Raw genomic sequence first — 18,678 nt, 5'->3', positions numbered from 1 at the left:
TTACTTAAATCCTCTTTTTAGCTTCATGGTGTTTATTTTTGTTTGGGTTTTTTCCTCTCAAAATAATTTTTTCTCTTCTTTCCCCTTGTTCCAGTTGTTGTATCGTGTTCCCAACTTTTACCCACTAGGCACCATTTGCAGTGAAATGCAGGAAGGGAATTGTGGTGTTTTGGGGGCCAAACAGCTGAAGGATTTCTTTGGTAAGAAAGTTTGTGCTGGGGTAGCTGGTGTTAGTGGTTTCCACCACCTAAATTGTCAGAACTTCTGAACTCTGGCCACTTATTCCTGTTTGTTAATCACTCCTTTGGGATTGCTGCAGTCAGTCACAAAGAAGCAGCTGAAGGAATGTTTGGAGTGGCAGAAGCACAGTGACTTCGTTATGGCCATGCTGAATTGTGAGAGAAATGCAGTGCTTACAGTTTCTTTTTTATTTAAACAAGCTCTGTTGAATATGACAGAGAGTGCCCCAAACCAAAAGCAATGTCTTGCATCCTTTGAGTCCTTTCAGCTTTAAATACTGACTGTATTTTATGGTACCTTGTAAAAGAAATGCGAGTCAGGTGGGAAATTAATTAATGAGAGCTGCAGCATTTTAGCTGGTGAGTTTTCAACTTTTTGATCATCCCTTTGTTTCAGGTGGTAGTTTTTGAGGTGACCTCATTTGTGTTTTATCTGTTAAATCAAACCCTTATTATGGTCATTACTTCTGTCAGGGGCTGCTGTTTTCCTTGTCTGTTATACATGAGCTGCCAAGCAAGTAAAACAGAACCTGCAGCTTTGTTTAAATGGCACCTGCTCAAGCAGAAGATGTTCTTCATAAGCTTCTTCAGTATTTATTTTCTGGATGCAGATATGTTGATCCACTCAAGCCATGGACTATCATTACTTTCTCATTTTGTTGCTTCTTTTATAGTATTGTTAATTTACAAATGAGCTCTTAGCAGAAGTTAGCAATGGCTTAAGCAGGTTCTTCAAGCTGCATTTTCCTCTTAAAGGAGAGCATTAAATGAAAATCTGATTTGCCTTCTTTATGTGTTCAGTTATGCCTCGTGCTTCAGTAGATGGAGAAATATCCTTACATTGGAAGAAGTCTTTGGAAATAAAACAGTAAATGAAGGTCCCTGATTTGTTTTTTCAGTGATTCCTCTACCAAAAAGAAAAACTGTCCTATGCAAACTGTGAACTGGGCCTTCCATGTGGTAATGAAACAGTTTGTTTTACAGCCTGTAAAATTTTGCTGTGATGTGTTTTGGAGTCAACTGCTGTTCAGTTAATTCTGCAGTTTTGTTTGTGTTCTCGTGGGGTGGGCAGGTGCATTGTCTTCAGAAGGACTGCAGAACTGGTCAGCTGCAACTCTGTAAACAATCCACTATGTCCCAAGATAGGGAGGAATGTTTCAGTTCATCATTTTTAGCTCCGTGGGATTAACTTGGCTAAAATGCATTAAAATATTGTTACCCAAGTAAACAGGCTTCTGAAAAAAGATAGTAAACAAATCTGTTGAGTACAATGTTGACATATTCTTAGTTTCTGGAGCTGTCAAGCTGCTCTCATGTTAACACTTAAACCCACAACTATTGCAGAATAGTATGAGAAAATAATGTAACTTCATGAGAAGCCAATAGCAAAATGAAGTTTGTAGATGAAGGTATGACAGACTGTTAGACAAATTAGTATGGGAGGTAAGGAGTGAACTTCAGATACACGAGGTCGATTCCTACAAAGTCTTGCAGTTGTCTCTAAGTGCGAAACTTTTCCCCAGGTCCCTGTGTAATAGATGTTTCTGGTGTTTCACAGCTGGAAAAAACAAGAGTGGTGAGATCAAGTGATTTACCCAGGACTCTGAAACAGGTCAGAGAGTGTAAGGGTTGCAGTTCAATAGTCTTTACTCTGAGCCCCACGTATATTTACAGCCATGTTACTTAAGGTTGAAAAAATGCTCTTAGCAAGTTCATGCTCTTAGTGTGACTTATTCCTTTCATATCTAATCTCTCTGTTTTCAGTGACAGGACCCAGTGACCCCTTCTTGACTACTGCTCTGTTGTAATGTCCTGCTTTAAGTAATAAAAAAACTTTTCTTTGCTATCTAATCTGCTCTTGGCTTCTGTAAATGCATTACTTCCTGTTCTGCATGCTGCTTCAGCCTTTATATTCTCCTCACTTATATTGCTTATTTGTGAAATCTGCAATTTGTTGGCTATTCAAGATTTTGTGGCATGGGAGTTTAGTAAAGCTAAATAATACAAAAGAACTTATTTTAAAAAGATTGGATGTGGCACTTGGTGTTATGGTTTAGTTGAGGTGTTAGGACATGGGTTGGGCTTGATGATCTTGAAGGTCTCTTCCAGCCTAGTGATTCTGTAAACTGTATGTACTCCCCTTCCTAAAGTTTTCTTTCTTAAGGAAGAAGATTCAATTACTGACTGGCAGGATTCAATTACTGACTTGCTCTCTACTGGTGCAAACATCCGTATTTCCCCTTTATTTTCCTTTCTCAGAGTGCTCTGTTGCTCCCCCTTGGATGCAGAGTCATAAGTAACATACTCCACGAGTTAAAATGAGAAAAACATTTTCATAGAGCTTAGTGCTTCTGTAAGTATTCCTACTGGACTGTTCTGAAACATCTATAATTTGGTGAGAGATTGAACAAAAGTTGATAGAGAGTGTATTTAAGGAAACATTAGCGTGTTCCCCTGAAGAGCTGGACAATCATCAGTGCACAGACTGACTAGCAACAGGATTCTTCTTCTGAAAACCAGTTCAGCTACTCCACAATAATATTCCTTACAGTTTATTTAAAAGTAACCTACCTCATAATGGAACATTACCAGCATTTGTAAACTGAGAATAAAAATTTCAGAATTAAAGACTCACAATTAGAGTGCACACTTAGAATGAAAGGATGACAGACTTACTCTGTTCCCTCCTGTCATACTGAGGTATGGTTCAGCTGATGAACATGAAGGAAAAGAAGAGCTGACATTCATGGTAGTAGTATATGGAGAAGGTACATTATGGAGCAGTAGGAAGAATGCCTGTTTTTCTTTATTTTTCCTCCTGTGGGAGCATAAGAATTATCTGGGATAATTCACTGTGAAACCACAGAAACTGATGTGACTGGCAGTGTTTGCTGTGTGAGTAGTTACAAAACTATAAATTCAACTCCCATTCCTAACTTTTGGATTTTTGTGTTGCATGGGACCGTGTGACACTTGTCCTTTGGCACTGGGTGGGTTTGTTTGCAATTGTGCTCTAAGTGCAGAATAATTAGAAGTTCTTGTAGTTTGAGTAAAACATGGTTTATTTCTAACAAGTTAAAAGCTTCACCTTTCAGAAAGCATTATAAAATTCCTGTATTTTTCCTTAAAATACTGTGTCAAAGTGATTTCCTGCTCTGTGTTACTGTGTCTTTATATCCTCTTACATCTCTTCCGCTGGTAGAGTATCCTATAAAAGCTCTAGTTATACACATTTTAACATGACTCAAATATTCATGAAGTTAATCAGGGACTGACAACACTTCTGCTTTGTTTCTTCAATTGAAAGTGACCACTACAACCTAAAGATTACAACCTATGAGAAGCCAAAGGCTGCTACAGCTTCAGAGGCCTGGGCTGACCTGCCCTGTGCAGGCTGCAATGGCTGGGGATGCGGAATGTGTGTCTAATGAGAAGTTGCTGCACAAGCTGTGTGGCTGGGAGCAGTGCACACTCACTGCTAAAGGTTTTCTCCCAGCCCTGAATCTGTGATCCTGTTTGTAGTTCTCTAATTGCAACCAGCAGAAGACAAGGGTGATGTTGGTTTTTATGACTTGTTGCTTAGCAGCGTTGATCAACAAAAGTGCAACCTTTTCTTTTGCTGTAACCTCAGTGAACCCGGGCTTGGACGGAGCTCACCAGCGGAGAACAAGGGTTTCTGAAGCCATGTGAAACTCCTGTGCTGTGCCTTGTTAGCAGCATCTGAGGGAATGCGTCTCTTCTTGACCTCTTGGTTACCTTTGCCCTTTACTCCTCTTTCTCTCTCTCATCAAATCATAGAAGAAAGCAGGCACCGTCCTAGGAAGCTGTGGAGGATGGGAAATACAGGGACAAGTTAACTATACTAAGATGTATCCTGCCTCTTTTCAAGAAGAGGAGCTAAGCTGGTTCCCAGACTGTGATGTCAGACCCTCCTCTCATGGAAGGAAAAAGACTTCAGCCATCACTGTAAGGTCTAGTCTTATTTAGAGAAGCTTTCCTAGTATTTTGAAGTGGGCAAAATAATCCATAGAGGAAAGGGAAATCGGGGTGCTAAGAATTTCTGGTTTAACTCCTTTAGAAGAGATTTCACAGACTGAACCAGAAGGGGTATTGAACGTGGTTGAAAATGATTGATGGTCTGCACTGAATGTGTGCCTTTATCTGATCAAATCTGGCAAAGCCTGTAAAGTAAGAGCAAGAAGTTGCTTGTTTCACTTTAACTCTAAATTGTAAATTGTTAGTCTGACTGGACAAAGGCTCTTTAGTGACACCAGAAGCTGCAACAATTAACGTGCCTTGCAACATCAGAAGCTTAGACCAGGAGCTTTTACTCTTGCTCAGATGCATGTCTTTTACACCTAGATCTGAGTAAGAAACAGCTGGGTGTACTTTTTCTGCCAGAAATGTTGTTATCCTGAGCCACCTTTGTGCTCATGGACACTAGGTGGAAAATAATGCCTTGTCAGTGTGGTGGTTTTCTCCTTTCCACCCTGTCACTTCCAGCACTGACTTTTCCACTCTATTCATTGGTAGCTTTTCAGAGCACGACAGGTCAATGTGTTGAAAGGTCAGCATGTGTTTCAAAAGCCTGTTATGCTCTGGTGTCCCTCCTCTTCTGAAGTTTAAAGAGAAACTCTGCTGTTCAGCTATCCCAGTCTTGTAAAATTCACAGAGGACTAATATGACTGTAATTGCATAATTGAGGTCGGATAGATCAGATATTCATTCCAGAACAGGCAGCTGCATAAGACACATGCCATGTCAAAAGCATGGCAAGTGCATGGTATCTGGCAGAGCTCAATCAAGTAAAATATTCAGCAAATGGGAAAGGGAATTATGTTGCAAATATTGTTATTTTTCTTTTTTTCTTTTTCTTTTTTTTTTTTTAATATTGCATGAATCTTAACAAAATGATCTACCTGTAAATCTTGACTTCTGTTTGAGGCTGAAAAGAGTGACTTTTCATGCCCTTGATGAACAGAGCAAATTGTGTTCACCCAAACAGGATTTCTTTATTTTGAGCCGTGAGTACGATTTGTCTGTCCTCACTGAACAACAGCTGCTAATATCTGATATCTGCAGGACTCAAAACAAGAAGCTGAAGTCATGTTCTTAACTTCTGATTTACAGGAGAAGTAAGGACCTCTGGTCAAGATCAATAAGCTTTTAAAAACAGTTTCAGTAAAAGTAAAAAAACTTCTTTTTTGTTGTTTAAGACTGCTACGATGCAGCACTTACAACCTGACTGGTTCTTTCTCTATGCAGTGGCAATAGAAACGGATGAGATTTGAGAATTAATGTTTCAGATTTCAATTCAAATATTGTTGTCTTTCACTTTTCTTTTTCACTATCCATTAGAATGTGACATTCTTAGAAATGAAGGAGTCTTTAATGTGGGACTCTTTAGTACCGTCGTTTCCATACCTGCAACGATGGGGCAGAGCACGGCCACTGTACAGCACTAGTACAATTAAAAGCCACTGAATGCTTTATTTGTGTACTGGCATTAAGCAGTTATGATTTGTTGAAAGTCCCAGTTTCATGTCTTGCACAATGCACGTGGCTTTTAGTTTAGCTGGAGACACTGCTCCAGACACTCACTTTCATCACACACAATTCCTTCCATGTCAGAAATGCTGCTGCTTCTCCACACCCTGAGGTCAGGAGAGGTCAGCAGTGGAGCATGTGCCGACATGTGATGGAATAAGGTCCTAGAATAAAGGCTGCCTGAGGTTTGTCCTGCTAGGCAGGTCAGTTCTCCATTTTTGGGGTGGTAAACTTCATCTGCACTAGGACAGGAAATCTAAGAGGGAAACTGGGATAATCCAAATAATTTTGTTTGGCCCATTGCCAATTCTTTCATCTGAGAAAACATTGCTGTGGAGACAGGCATGGATCCTGTAAACTAGTCTATTCTGAATATCTTTCATCTAACATTTTTCAATGTTGAACCTTAACGAACATCTAACATGCAAGGCATTTCTGCGGGACAGTTTGAATACTTTTGCTTTCATAATTTTTTTTTTTTTTTTCTTTATTGGGTGTTCCTTGAGATTAAGGCTGGACTAAGTGGATCCTCTGGTTAGTATGGTATTTCCTTAAGTAGATTGCATCACAAAACCACTGCAGAAGAAGATATTTTCATGAGCAAGACTTGTATAAATTACGAAGAAAAAGAAAATTTGCCTGGAGAAGCTGAAGTAGCAAACTGGGTAGAATTAAAACTACTCTTTTTTCTCAGTTTCTAAATCTAGAAGCTATAACATTTTCTCCTCCTGTTCTTAGAGTGTTTGTAATGAACCACCTTGTCTGCAAGCCAAGAGATTGCCACAGAGAGAAACGAATTGCTGCCGATGACAGAGGTAAATCTTGTTATTCTGAAAATTATTCCTCAGGCAGCTTCTCGGTAACTTCATTTTCCAGGTGATTCCTGATGAATCAGTGGCAGCAACTCAGAGAGGAAACAGTTGCTCAGAGAGTTTTGCTGTGGTGACACTGTGTGTGCCTGGCTGGGAGCATCCACGAGCCAATCCATAGGTGTCATTCCATACATCCCCTCAGCAGTACTTATGGAGAGCCCTTAGATGGTGCTGTATGGCAGCACTCGGCTCGTCGGCTCCTCCGCTGCCTTAAGGGATGCCTGTGCCCCTCTTCAGGGCTAACATTTGGCCGTAGTTCAGGCTAAAGAAGGTGAAAATGCAGTCTCTGGGCACTGGTGATTAGGAGGGTAAATGAAATCTGTCAGTAGAGACAGATTAAATATTAAATTCAAGCCTGGATTTCAATAACTGCTGTAAATGTAGTCCTTATAAACTTGAATCATGTCATGCTTAAACTTCCATGCCAAATGTATTGCTGCCTGTCTGTAAAACAAAGGGCTTTTAAATCATAGTTAAGGAGTTTTTAAAGGGCATTCGAGGATCATCCTGATGGAAGAATAGTGCTCACCCTGGGAACTTCCTGATGTAAATATGGGTGTGATGGTGTGGCTTTCAGGTTAAATCTTCCAGGCTGTGAAATTTCATTTCTGAAGAGCTAGGGATACAGATTTAGGAATTTGAGTTGTGCTGTCAATTAAAGTGGAATTGAAATGGAATTTCCTCTAGCAGGACGGGTTTCAAAGCCGCAAAGTAAATTTTATTTGGAAACTCTTGGTTAAATTATTAAAGAGAGTTATTAGACAACTTTCAAATACTGATGGTATCATCTGTAACAACACAGGAGAGAAGTGAGGTATTGAAAACAAATTGATCTGTGCCCCTTGGAAAGGAGTTATGTGACTGATTTTTTTCTAAGTTGGGAATATAGCCATCCTATAGTTTCACTGCGTGCTTATTCACATTCCTGTATTTTGTGTTTTACACCTGTTCCTGCAGCTTGAGGGGGTTAAGCCTGGGAATATTCTGCCAAAGCAAATAAAATACGCACATGAAATAGTTCATGTTTTCAGAATGACTTCATTTAGTCATGACTTTTATTTATTTAGAGAGAGAGAGAGAGAAAGAGCTGGTGTTACAGTCTCCGCTCTCTCTGCTCTATGTTTTTAATCTCTGAAACTTCTTATAACCCAACTTTTTTTTCTGACATTTGGAATGTCCCAGGCTGAGTATCTGCTCTGTGTTCCTCTTGTCCCAGGAATTCTCATCCTGTGGTCCCCTGTATGCTGTTATTTTAGGTGTATGGGTTGTTAACATTAACCTGAATTCTGCTGCCATGTAGGTGGGACCAAGCACTGACATTTTCTTTCTTGTGAGTTGAGAAAGAAACTCTGGCTTGAAAACACTGACAAGTTACTGGGTGGTGATTTGTAGCCTAAAGCTGGTGACTATAAATTCTCACCTGTGAAAAGAGAATCTTGTAGCTCAGCACAATATGTTCTTCCAGCTGCAGCTGAATTTCTGCTCTGTTAATGTCCTTAAGCAGCTGCAGCAATGTGTCACACTGATGTGGCATTTTGCACCCCCAAAGCTCTGCTCAAATATTTGAACTTAGTAAGGCACTCCACTGAGCTGAGAGGGTGGCCAGTGTCTACAGCTTTATAGAAAAAGAAACAGCACCTGGGACATTAAAGCAACTTTCCCTCGCCACACAGCAAGTCAATGGTGGAGCTGGAATTACAGCTCAGGAGGTTCCTGGCTTGTGCTACACCACGCTGTGGAGAAAGGTCATTTCCCAAAATAGTGCAGAAGGTTTGTTATTGATAATAGGACAACAAAGGGCTCTAGATGTATTAACAAGTCACTGTGTAATAGGTCACCCTTAGGAATACATAATTTAGCAACCGTGCAAAATGGGCTACATCATATTTTTCTGCAGCAGTATCACTTTCACAGTTAGTTTTGTCTGCTATACTCTGGGTAGGTATTTTTGTTTTGGCTCTTCTAACAGTTTTATTTAAAGTAAATAGAGACACTTACTAAGTAGGCATGAAAAGCCTCCTGATTAGCAGCCACATTAAACTGCAATATCCAGCTCACCTTTCAGGTCAGCACAGCTCCTCTGCCCCCCGGAAGCCACTGAGCAGAGCTCACTCTGCCCGAGGAAAACAGAGAGGTGACGGGTTTTGGTGGCAGTCATACCTGGCAGTGCAGCAGCTGGGGTACAAGGATGGGAGCCCACAGGGCTGCCAGGTTTGGTGATGGCCTTAGGCCTCCCCAGAGGGGCAGGCAAACCCCATCGCCACCCAGTGGGACGGGGTAGATGGTGCTGGCACTTGTGAAGGGGTTTCATTGAGGTTTGGTCCCAGCTGTTCCTCAAATGACCTTGGGGATGGGGTATTTGGTAGCTGCTGTTGGATCTTGTAGATTTTTATTTCAACTTGCCTTTTATAAAATGTTGTTGATCCCCTTTGAACTCTTTTACTTCAGCAGTGTACTTACTGAAGGATTTTGTTTCTTCTCAAAATGAATTATTTGACCTGCTAGGTTATTCAGCAAATTCAAAAGTACTATGTAGGAAACAAGTTTATTTTTTCACCAAGCACCCAGATCTATGCATCTGCAATTGAAAGAAGAACAAAATGGTATTTTGCCTTAGCCAAGTCTGAAGAATTGCAGTGAATAATGGTGGGAAGAATGACATTCACAAAGCAAATAGGTATTGAATCAATTTCTTAATTGATATTCACTCATTATGGTTTGAGTTTGGGGTGAAGAGTCTCCAAACAGGGAAACACCAGGGAAAGAAATGGGGAAGCCAAAATGCATAAGGAAAGTTAAGCAGAGCATGTACAGCATCCAGAGATGGCAAGGGTGCTGTTGTCTCCTCTGAACTCATGTCTGTGGATATATGTATTTGAATTAACAGAGCAATGTGAGCTTTATGTGCTGCATTTGCTTTTTAATGCTTGAAGTAATTGGATCTATTGTTGTGGGCATTGGGAATGCCAGCTTGGCTCTTCCAGCCACTGACTAGTGAGCATGACCTTCTGGAGGTCAAAACACTGGAGAGCTTGCTCTGTTTCATTCTCAGAGGTACCAGTCATAATAGTCACTGCTTTGAAAAAACAATGTCAGTGTTCCCTGTCTTTATCTAGTTTGTTGTTTGTGCTCAATTGTGCTGTTTGGTTTTGTTCTTGTTTTACTAATTCATCTTTAACTATCTTCTGGTGGGTTCAGAGTTTTTGAAGTTTGGTTGACTTTTTGTTCCCCCCCCCCCCCCCCGTGTGTTTGTGTGGTTTGGTTTGGTTTTCTTGAACCACAGTTGAGTTTTCACAACTGAAACTTGTTGATCAGAGATTGAATTGTAAATGTTAGTGGTTTTGAGTGATGTTTGGTACTTGATTGGGCATCCTGCTTTCATTCTTTCAGATGATGAGGTCAGCCAGAGGTAGTCAAGCAGTGCCACATAGGAAAAACAGTACACTTCCTGGGAGAGACAAAAATCCCATCTTGTGATTGAGGCCAAATGATTCTTGGCAAATGCTAATGGATACATAATTTCAGTATTGACTACATCTGCTTTACCTACAAGGGAGCTCAAGAGAGACCCAAGTAAAACATCCAATAAAAAAAAGAGACAAATGATTTCTCTAGAGTGTCTTAGTTCATGCTCCTGGTCTGGAGCACGCTTGAGTTCTTGTGGCAGAAAGGGAGGTTTCAAAGTCTGTGTGGTTTGTATTTTCTGGCATCAGATGGTTTTGTGGTTCTTCATGGTTTGAATCCTTTCCAGGAGCTCGTGGAGTTGCTGTCATTCCTCAACTTTCCTTGTCTAAACACACAGGATTAAAGCACCAAGCATGGCATGAAACAACCCATAGATTCTGCTGGCCATCACTGGATTGGCTGGCCTTAGAGCAAAGCAATCATGGTACTGGTGATTAGATTGCCTACCATAAAATTCCTGGATGGTTCACATGGGGATAGTTGTGCTTCCTCAGAGCCTTTTTATTTCTCCCTAAAAACTCACCAGGATCTAAGCTATCCTGTTGCCTGTATCAAAGATGTTGTTTTAGCTGATTTGAATATGTTATTTCCTAGTGTTTAGCCTTCTTGCACCACACTGCTCCTTAAAAATGCTCACATTACCAGCTGAAATTTGCATCTGTTATAGGAATTCTGTTTGGGAATGTGGGTGGGCTTACTCTGTCTAGGTAGTGGTGTTGTTTTTCTGGAGTTAGCAGAGTTTAGACCTCCTTAAAACTAAGAACTCCTGCTTACAATGGATTTGAGTATTTTTATGTCTTGCTAGAGAGCCTTATTTTTTTTGTGCTGCTCTGTGGCTTGATCAGGGCAAGCAGCATGTTGTATATCTGCCTGCACTTGTTTGGAATTGATGCTGTGCCCTGGGTGTTGTGCTCAGATTTACAGCTGAGGTAAAAAGAACAACCACTTGTTACCATCTTTTTTTCCCCCCTCCTCAATGTGTCAAACTGCTCCATGGTCCTTCAGAAGCGTATTGGGCTACTTGGAACCAGGGGGAAAAAAAAATGGTGAGCAAAGTGCTAAATCAATTGTCTCAGGTCTCATTTCCTTCAGAGTTCTGCATTTCTGACTCTTTTTGGCAAGGGTTTTTTCACTGCTTTGCAACGGGCAAGAGCTGCTGAGGATATAAAATGTTTTGTCACTGGAGAAGAAGCAGGGTTGGGAAAATTCAGAGTCCCAGCTGTTGTGTAAATAACTTTAAGGGCATAACTTTTTTTAAGAGGCCTGTTTGTGATTAAGTCATTCAAGGCATTCTCTTAGGAAACCTGTTTTTTGTAGCCCAAACAGATTAAAATCCATTTGGATCACCTCACACTCTTCCTTTTTTTTTTTTTTTCAGGGTATCTTTTGCTTATGTGATGTGGCTTTGCTAAAGCTATCCATTCCTCAAAGCTTCCTTCTGCTTATACTTTTAGATTCTTAGGAAGTACTGTATAATTCACACAGTGAATTGTATTGTGTATTCTCCTTTTCCTTATTTCTCCCTGTAGAGGGAAAGCTGCTAGAGCTGGGGTGAAATCCATGCTACCTTTAATTACTAGAGGCAAAGTCCCACTTTTGCAAAGCACTTCTCTTTCTTTCCACTCTGTATCTTTGCATCTCTGTCTTGTGACTTGTTTGGCAATGACTGACAGACCCCTTTCTAGCCTGAGAGGGCAATGCTGGCACAGGTACCTCACAGGTGCAGCTCTCTTCACCACTGTTAGATGAGCGAAAATGCATTTTTCATCTGGAGTTAGAAAATGATCCATGCTATAGTCTCTTTGCCCAAAATCCTGGCTGTTTCTCTTCAAGAGATACTGAAGTTATATCCTGCATCTGACTGGCTGATGCCACAGTATGAAACCTTTATTTATAGATGTGTATAAATAAAATCAGTCTTCTTCTACAAACTGTCAAATTGTATTTCCCAAAAGCTGAGGAATCTGCAGTCCATTAAATCTGGAGGTAATGAATGAGCCCAACTCTCTAGAAAAAGCACCTTTTGTTCAGAAAGACTGGTTTGTTTTAATCTGTCTTCTGACATGAGTTGTCTACAGTTTTTTCCTGCAAAAAATGAAAATATTATTTCTGATGTGTTGAAAAAGTTGCTGCACCGTGGCAACTTTTATTAAAAAATAAAAATAAATAAAATAAATAAAATTATTAACATTTTTTATAAATGACAATGTTAATTTTATTTTATTATAAATTAAATCGTGTAATTATGTTAATTCATGCTTTGAATTAAAGAGATCCTGAATAGTTGAATGTGTATGTGATACGAGCACAGACAAACCAACATGTGCAGGCAGGGGATGAGGAGGGGGAATTACTTAAAGAAGGTGTTCATCTTCTGACATTTGTGCAAGGGAGAGGGTAGATCATTGGCAGCAGGTGCCCTGAGAAGCTGGTAAGGCTGGCTGCTCTTCACCTTTTCAGGATGTGAGTTTGAATTACAGTGTTCTGTTTGATCATTATCAGGAAAAGAGAACCACATTTTGAACTGAAGTACCTCAAGGTTAACTCCCATGCCTTACAAATTAAGAAAAAAACCAGTTGCTTGTCTTCATGGCCAGCCTATGAGATATGCATTACCCATTTCCTAGTTAAACTGCATTAATCTGTTTTCTGACACCTCTCATGTCCAAAACAACCTGCAGGCTCTGTCAGGACACAGCCATATTGAGCTTGCTGGTGACAAAGGGTTGGTTTCAGGACCCTCCAACAGGTCTTTGATTAGAGTCTCAAACTCCTGTCTCTCCATTCCTGGAGAGATTTATTACCAATCTCGGGTCATGTAATGACTTGTAATGAGCTGAAGAGTGGGTGGGCTTTGGCACATGCTTGCTTGTCCATTAGCAAGAGAAACTGTGTTAATTGCCAAGAGCCCCACAAGATACATTGGGCTGGGCAGACGGATGGTGTGAGGACAGGCTGCTGTCTTCTCCTGCCTCTGCCCAGTGTCCCAGGCTGCCCTGGAGTCAGAGGGTGTGATTTTCCTCTGCACTTAGCAGCAGTCTCTGTGGCTGGAAGGTTTCCCTGTGCTCTCTCACCTTGCTGGGAGACCTTTGAAAGAGGTGGGAGTGTATCTTTCCTTGAGGGTAGCTTTCTTTGCTGGCTGTTCTCTTTATAGCCAGGAGGGAGAGGGTAAACAAGGATACCCTCAGAACTCAAGCTGAATGCATCCTTGGGATGGTTTAAGATGTCAGATTTCACTTGGCTTGACTGACAATGTTAATTGTGTTCTTGGGTAAGTGCTTTTTCCTTTTTGGTTTACAGGAAAGGAGTCTTCAGAAAGTCCTTTTCAGAAAGCTTGTGATGATGTGAGGGACTTGGCAGTCTTACACTGGAAGCAAGAGAAGTGATTTGAGTTCATTATGATGCTGCAACCTGTTACAACAAGCAGTCCACCCTCTGCAAGAGGAGACCAGGTATGTGCACTTATGCTGGGGTGGAAGTTCTCTGGCTTCCAGTGTTTGCACAGTGAATTCAATGTCAACATATGTACAGACAGCAGATCTCAGAGGAATCAGAGGTCAATAGCCTGGCTTTTTGAAGTTTCTAGAAAGAGCTGCAGAGCTGAGGGATTTCTTCTGAGTTTTAGGCCTGTCATGAACTGGCAGATGATGGGAGGAGGTAGTCCCTGGTCATTTGGCAGTGCCAAGAGCAAGCTTTGAACCATGCAAGCTTCTGGCAGGTTAGGAGACATTCCCACTAGACATTTCAGAGTCCTGACCTCTTTGCTGCCAGTGACAGTTTTGGGTGATCTTTTTATTTATATCTGGTCATCACTATTGAGTTGTCTCAGTTCCTTTCTTAAACTAGCCCAAGAAACTAAAAGACTTCAATGGGAAACAGATTTTCTGAACAGTGCAAAACCATACCACACATCTGTTTTCTTTTGGCTCTCTAAATGTGGAGGATTCTTGAAGTCTCCATCACCAAATAAGAGCCTGGATCTTGACAAGCTATTGATTAGGTGACAGAAAAAAAACTAATAACAGCACTCATGTGACTTGGGTTGAATGGCAAATACAAAAGTTGAGTGTGGTTACTAGTTTTAATAGACTAGTCACAGGATAGTAACAGTGTGAAGATGGGGAAGAAGACTGGCCTGACTGAATAAGAAGCTTTTGGTGAACTCAGGGAAGAAAAAGAATTTCTAACATTTGGAAGAAGGGGCAGGCAACTTAGGAAAAGTACAAGGATGTCATTAGGTCATACAGAGAGAAAATTAGAAAGGTGAAAACTCAGCTGCAACTCAATCTGGCCTTTCCTGTGAAAGATAACAAAAAAAGTCTTAATAAATTCATTAAAAACAAAAGGAGGGACTTGGAGGTATTTTCTAGCCTTCATGATTATAGGATTCTGTGAAATACATTTATCCTTGAAACATGATACCCTAATTTTTGTGAAATGCTTAAATTCACCCTTAGTTATATTTTCCTGGTTGGAGTTGCTGGAGCACTGAATTTCCTGGCTCTGACTTAGAGAAATCTGTCACTTTGAGTAGGAATGAAACTTGACTGATGCAATCTTATCACAGTATCACTATATAAATGGATCTTATTTATTTTTAATTGAAATGTCAACTTAAAAGATGCAGTGCATATTTTTAAATCAGACTGACATTATATTTAGATCTTTTCATTAAGTTCTGGGTATGCAGTCCCATTAAAAATAGGGATCTAAGTATAAAAACATGAAGTCTTAGTGCTTGCTTACTAAATGTTCAGAGTGCAAGTGGGCATTGCTCTGGTAACACCTGTGAACAGAGCTATTCTGGTACATTTAAAAAGTGTCACTTGCATGAGTGACAGCCACTGATGTATTCATATTATTTCAGAACCCTGCTGATGGAAGGAACTTTCCTGCAACTATTTATCTTTACTTACATTCCCATCCCATTTAAAATGTTTTCTCAGTTTCAGGAAAGAAAGATCCAGTGATTTTTATTGCTAAAACAAGCACTGCTTCTAACTGTGCTGGAATGCAATTGCACACTATGTACTGGAAGTCTGGATACCAGGGAAGTGTTAATCCCTGCAGTCGAGGAATACCAGACATGGATAGTTTGTCTTAATTTATTTTGCTGGTTCTAGCCCTGAGCAGGGCCTAGACCAGGCTCATGTGGTAATTTGGCAGTGAGAGCAAACTGGGAGAAACCTGCTCCTATTCCTTGATGCAGTCTTGCATCTGTGGCTCCAAGGTCCTCCTCACCCATGTGTGAGCACATTAGTTGGGGCATTGAGCCTCCCAGCTGGCTTCCTGGTAAATCTCTGAAAAAACAAATTCTTCGGCCTGGCGTGTGAATGAACGTTCCAGGCTTGAATATCAGGGAAAGAAACAAGAAAGTATTTGATGCTTTGTTGGTCAGCCAGGAAGCAAGGCCTATTTTTGGGTTTGGTCACTTTAGGCTGTGCTGCAAACATTGGCATGAAGGTCTAGGGGCTCAGTGAGAGAACATTTTTCTCTTCTTTATTTAAACAGGCACATTCCCAGAAGAGTAACAATCCAAAGTTTACACTTCCAGTGAAATGCTGTCTTAGAAGTGCTGGAAAAAGAAATGTGATAGAAAGTAGAGGTCTAAAAAATAAAGTAGAGCAGAACTAAATGCAAACAGAAGAGGAACTTCTACTACAGAAATTTGAAATATTTTAAAATCAACTATAGACTAAACTGGAAAAAAAAATTGGGGAGGGGTTGACTTTTTTTTTCTAAGAGATATGTCATATGTTGATTTTAATCATGATTAAGGTGAAGGGAAATTAAACAATTACAAAGAAAACAAAACAAAGCATAAGAGAATATAAGAGCATAAGAGAGCACAAGAATGGAAAGGCCTTCCCCATTTTTAATATGGAAATAGGTTGCCACAGGCTGCCAAAATAGTGCCATACTATCACTTGATGCGCTGTTCTTCTCCTGTACAGTTGTTGGGTTTTTTGGGGGGATGCTTTCTCTTTTCTTTTTTTTTTTTAACTTAATGAAACATTTCCAGTCAGTGTGTTCCCCTAGCCTTGCTACTGCTCAGTTCCAGCTCTAAGTTTCTTTCCCTTTCCCTTCTTTTGTCATACCTGTAAATCAAACTCCTGCCAGGTTAGTAGAAGGCAGGTGTTGTGCCCATGTGGAAGCCCAACAGGTGCATTCCTGATGTATTTCCTGGCATCCACCTGGATGGCTTTCTAGGCTATGTTCCCAAAAACTGCAAAGAGCCCAGCAGCCAGGTAAAATCAGTCTTTGGTTGAAATGGAACCTGTGGATTCAGTCAAGGTGTGCCCCCATCCCTTTTCCAAGGGCTCTGCTGGACACTGAGGCATCGGCTGCCCCATGTTCAAGGTTAGCTGTCAGTTCAGGGATTTTTTTAATTGCATCTCAAGGAGTTTTGAAAACTTTGGTGCAAGAGAAGATGCCTTTTTCCTTTGCAGGCTCCTTGAGTGCTCTGTGCTGCGAGGATGAGGTTCCATTTGCTGCAGCTCCAAACACCGTGGTGGCTGGCAGACTCTAGGCAGGAGTGATTGCTCTGGTTGTTTTATTAGCTCCCAGAAAATATATAGCGGGGAAAGAGGCCATGCAGGCTCCAGCACGGTCTGCCTGAGCTTTGACCCCTCGGGCAAGAGGCTACATTGCTTTTACAGCCAGCACTTAACCTTGCTGCTGAGATTTGTCAACAAGGAGGCCAATTAGCAGCAGATAAGATGGTGGGTGATATAATGCAGATGTTGTCTGTTTGGAGCATAACTGATGTATTTTTAACATAACAAGGATCTTAACACTCTGCATAAATGATCCCATCCCCTCCACTGTTGAGCAGTCCTGTTGACAGTGAAGTGTTATAGAAAATTGCAGGTTTGTTGGTTTGGCTCCCCACCCCCCCACCAAATTCTCACTTAATGCCTTGTTCTGCTGGGTTTATGATGACTATGGCATGTGTAGGATTGTAAGAAATACTACTTGAAAAAATGCCAATTTAAGTTTATTTTTAAAACATATTAAAAATGTACATAGATTTGGAATGAAAACAGGGCATTTTTTGTTTTGCTGAAAGGGTAGTACACAACTGGAGCTGTCTTCTATAATCACACGTGGATATTGGAATATTATTGGAAGAAAACACAACCTATGGAAAGTTGAGTTAGTTGATTAAAATCATGCAGGTCTACAAGCCAGTTACAGCCACCTGCTGCAAAGGGCAGGGGCTCCTTAGCACATCTCTGCATGTCACACTAATTCCCCTCTCTGGGTGCACACAGCAGTTTTCTGTCACACTAAAGCTTCAGGGGGTGACTGCAGGCAGTTTATGTTTTGGTTGAGACTGGGCTTGATCTTTTAAGTAAAAGCTTATTATAAATGACTCAAGGACTGGAGTTTCTACAAGACTTGCACTTAACTGCTAGCTGACTACAGTCAGGATAATTCAGTAAGATAATTCAGGCCCCTCCCAGCTTATTTTAAGCAATTCTTCAGACTGGGTTTGGTGATTTAGAACTTTTTTAAACAATTAAGCCACTTCTTCATAGAATACAGAACGGTTTGCACTGGAAGGGACCTTAAAGTCATCCAGTTCCAACCCTCCTGCCATGGACATGGACACCTTCCACTGGACCAGATTGCCCAGAGTCCCCTCCAGGCTGGCCTTGAACATTTACAGGGATGGGGCATCCACAGCTGCTCTGGGAATAATTTGCATGATTGCCTTTTAATTGCTAGGATAACTATTTATGTCTAGTGCAAGAAACTCCACAGAGAGCAACACTGTATATTTTCTATTACTGTATATTTTCTATTACAGATACAGCGTGGGCAGGAAGAGAGAGAGACACACACCACGTCTTCTTGAGAGGCACTGTGACTTACCAGCTCTGTGTCTAAGCTTTCCTTTCAGCTAAGGAGTCAGCAGAAGAAGAGGAGCAGTGAATTCCAACACCCAGCAACACATACAAGGTACTGATAAAGGCCCTGAAAATTAGTATCCACATCTCAGTAGAAATAACTGGAAGAAGTTTTTGCAGTTGAGTAGACATTAACACTGCCCTGAGGCAAAAAGGCAGTCTGCATGTATTTAATGTTAACATTAATATATCTGAGGACAATTCTTATCTAATGAACACCCTGATTATTTGCTTTCCTTGGTTAGTGTTTAAGTAGTCTAACTTCCTTTCAGGATGTTGAGTATCTTTTCTTGTTCAGTGGAGTCAGCAGTACCTTTGCTTCTTGGAAATTTGTCTGCTCTTAGGGTTTCCTTTTTTAGTGTCCTCTGTGCATTTTAATTATTCCAATAATCTCTGGTTAAAAAACCAGGTTTTTCTAAAATGCTGAAAAATGAGTACACAATATTTTTAAATTAAAAAGAATTATTTTCATGACAATGTTTCAGTGCATAGTGTTCTTTCATTCACTGCTTAGCTCATCTTTAAGGAAATTTACTTGATTTCATTTGGGCTACTTCCAAGCAAGAGCAAGTCCACCAAACTACTGCTTAAGGATCTGATTTTTCTGAAATGCATGACTGAGCAGAGTGTGCAGAAGAGGAA

The 18,678-nt window shown here is 40.6% G+C and overlaps 1 long non-coding RNA gene across 1 annotated transcript; it reads left to right on the top strand.

Annotated features, from left to right (window-relative positions):
- Nucleotides 1-5,024: 5,024 nt before the first annotated feature.
- On the top strand, nucleotides 5,025-18,513 carry LOC117244223. Its single transcript, XR_004496857.1, has 3 exons — nucleotides 5,025-6,601; nucleotides 13,424-13,575; nucleotides 17,937-18,513. It is a non-coding gene; the product is annotated as an uncharacterized LOC117244223 (long non-coding RNA).
- The last annotated feature ends 165 nt before the right edge of the window (nucleotides 18,514-18,678 follow it).

The sequence above is a fragment of the Parus major genome, chromosome 4 (assembly GCF_001522545.3).
Source record: "Parus major isolate Abel chromosome 4, Parus_major1.1, whole genome shotgun sequence".
Lineage (NCBI taxonomy): Eukaryota > Metazoa > Chordata > Aves > Passeriformes > Paridae > Parus > Parus major.
Note: the sequence above shows the minus strand (reverse complement) of the source record. Positions and strands in the feature narration are given on the sequence as shown.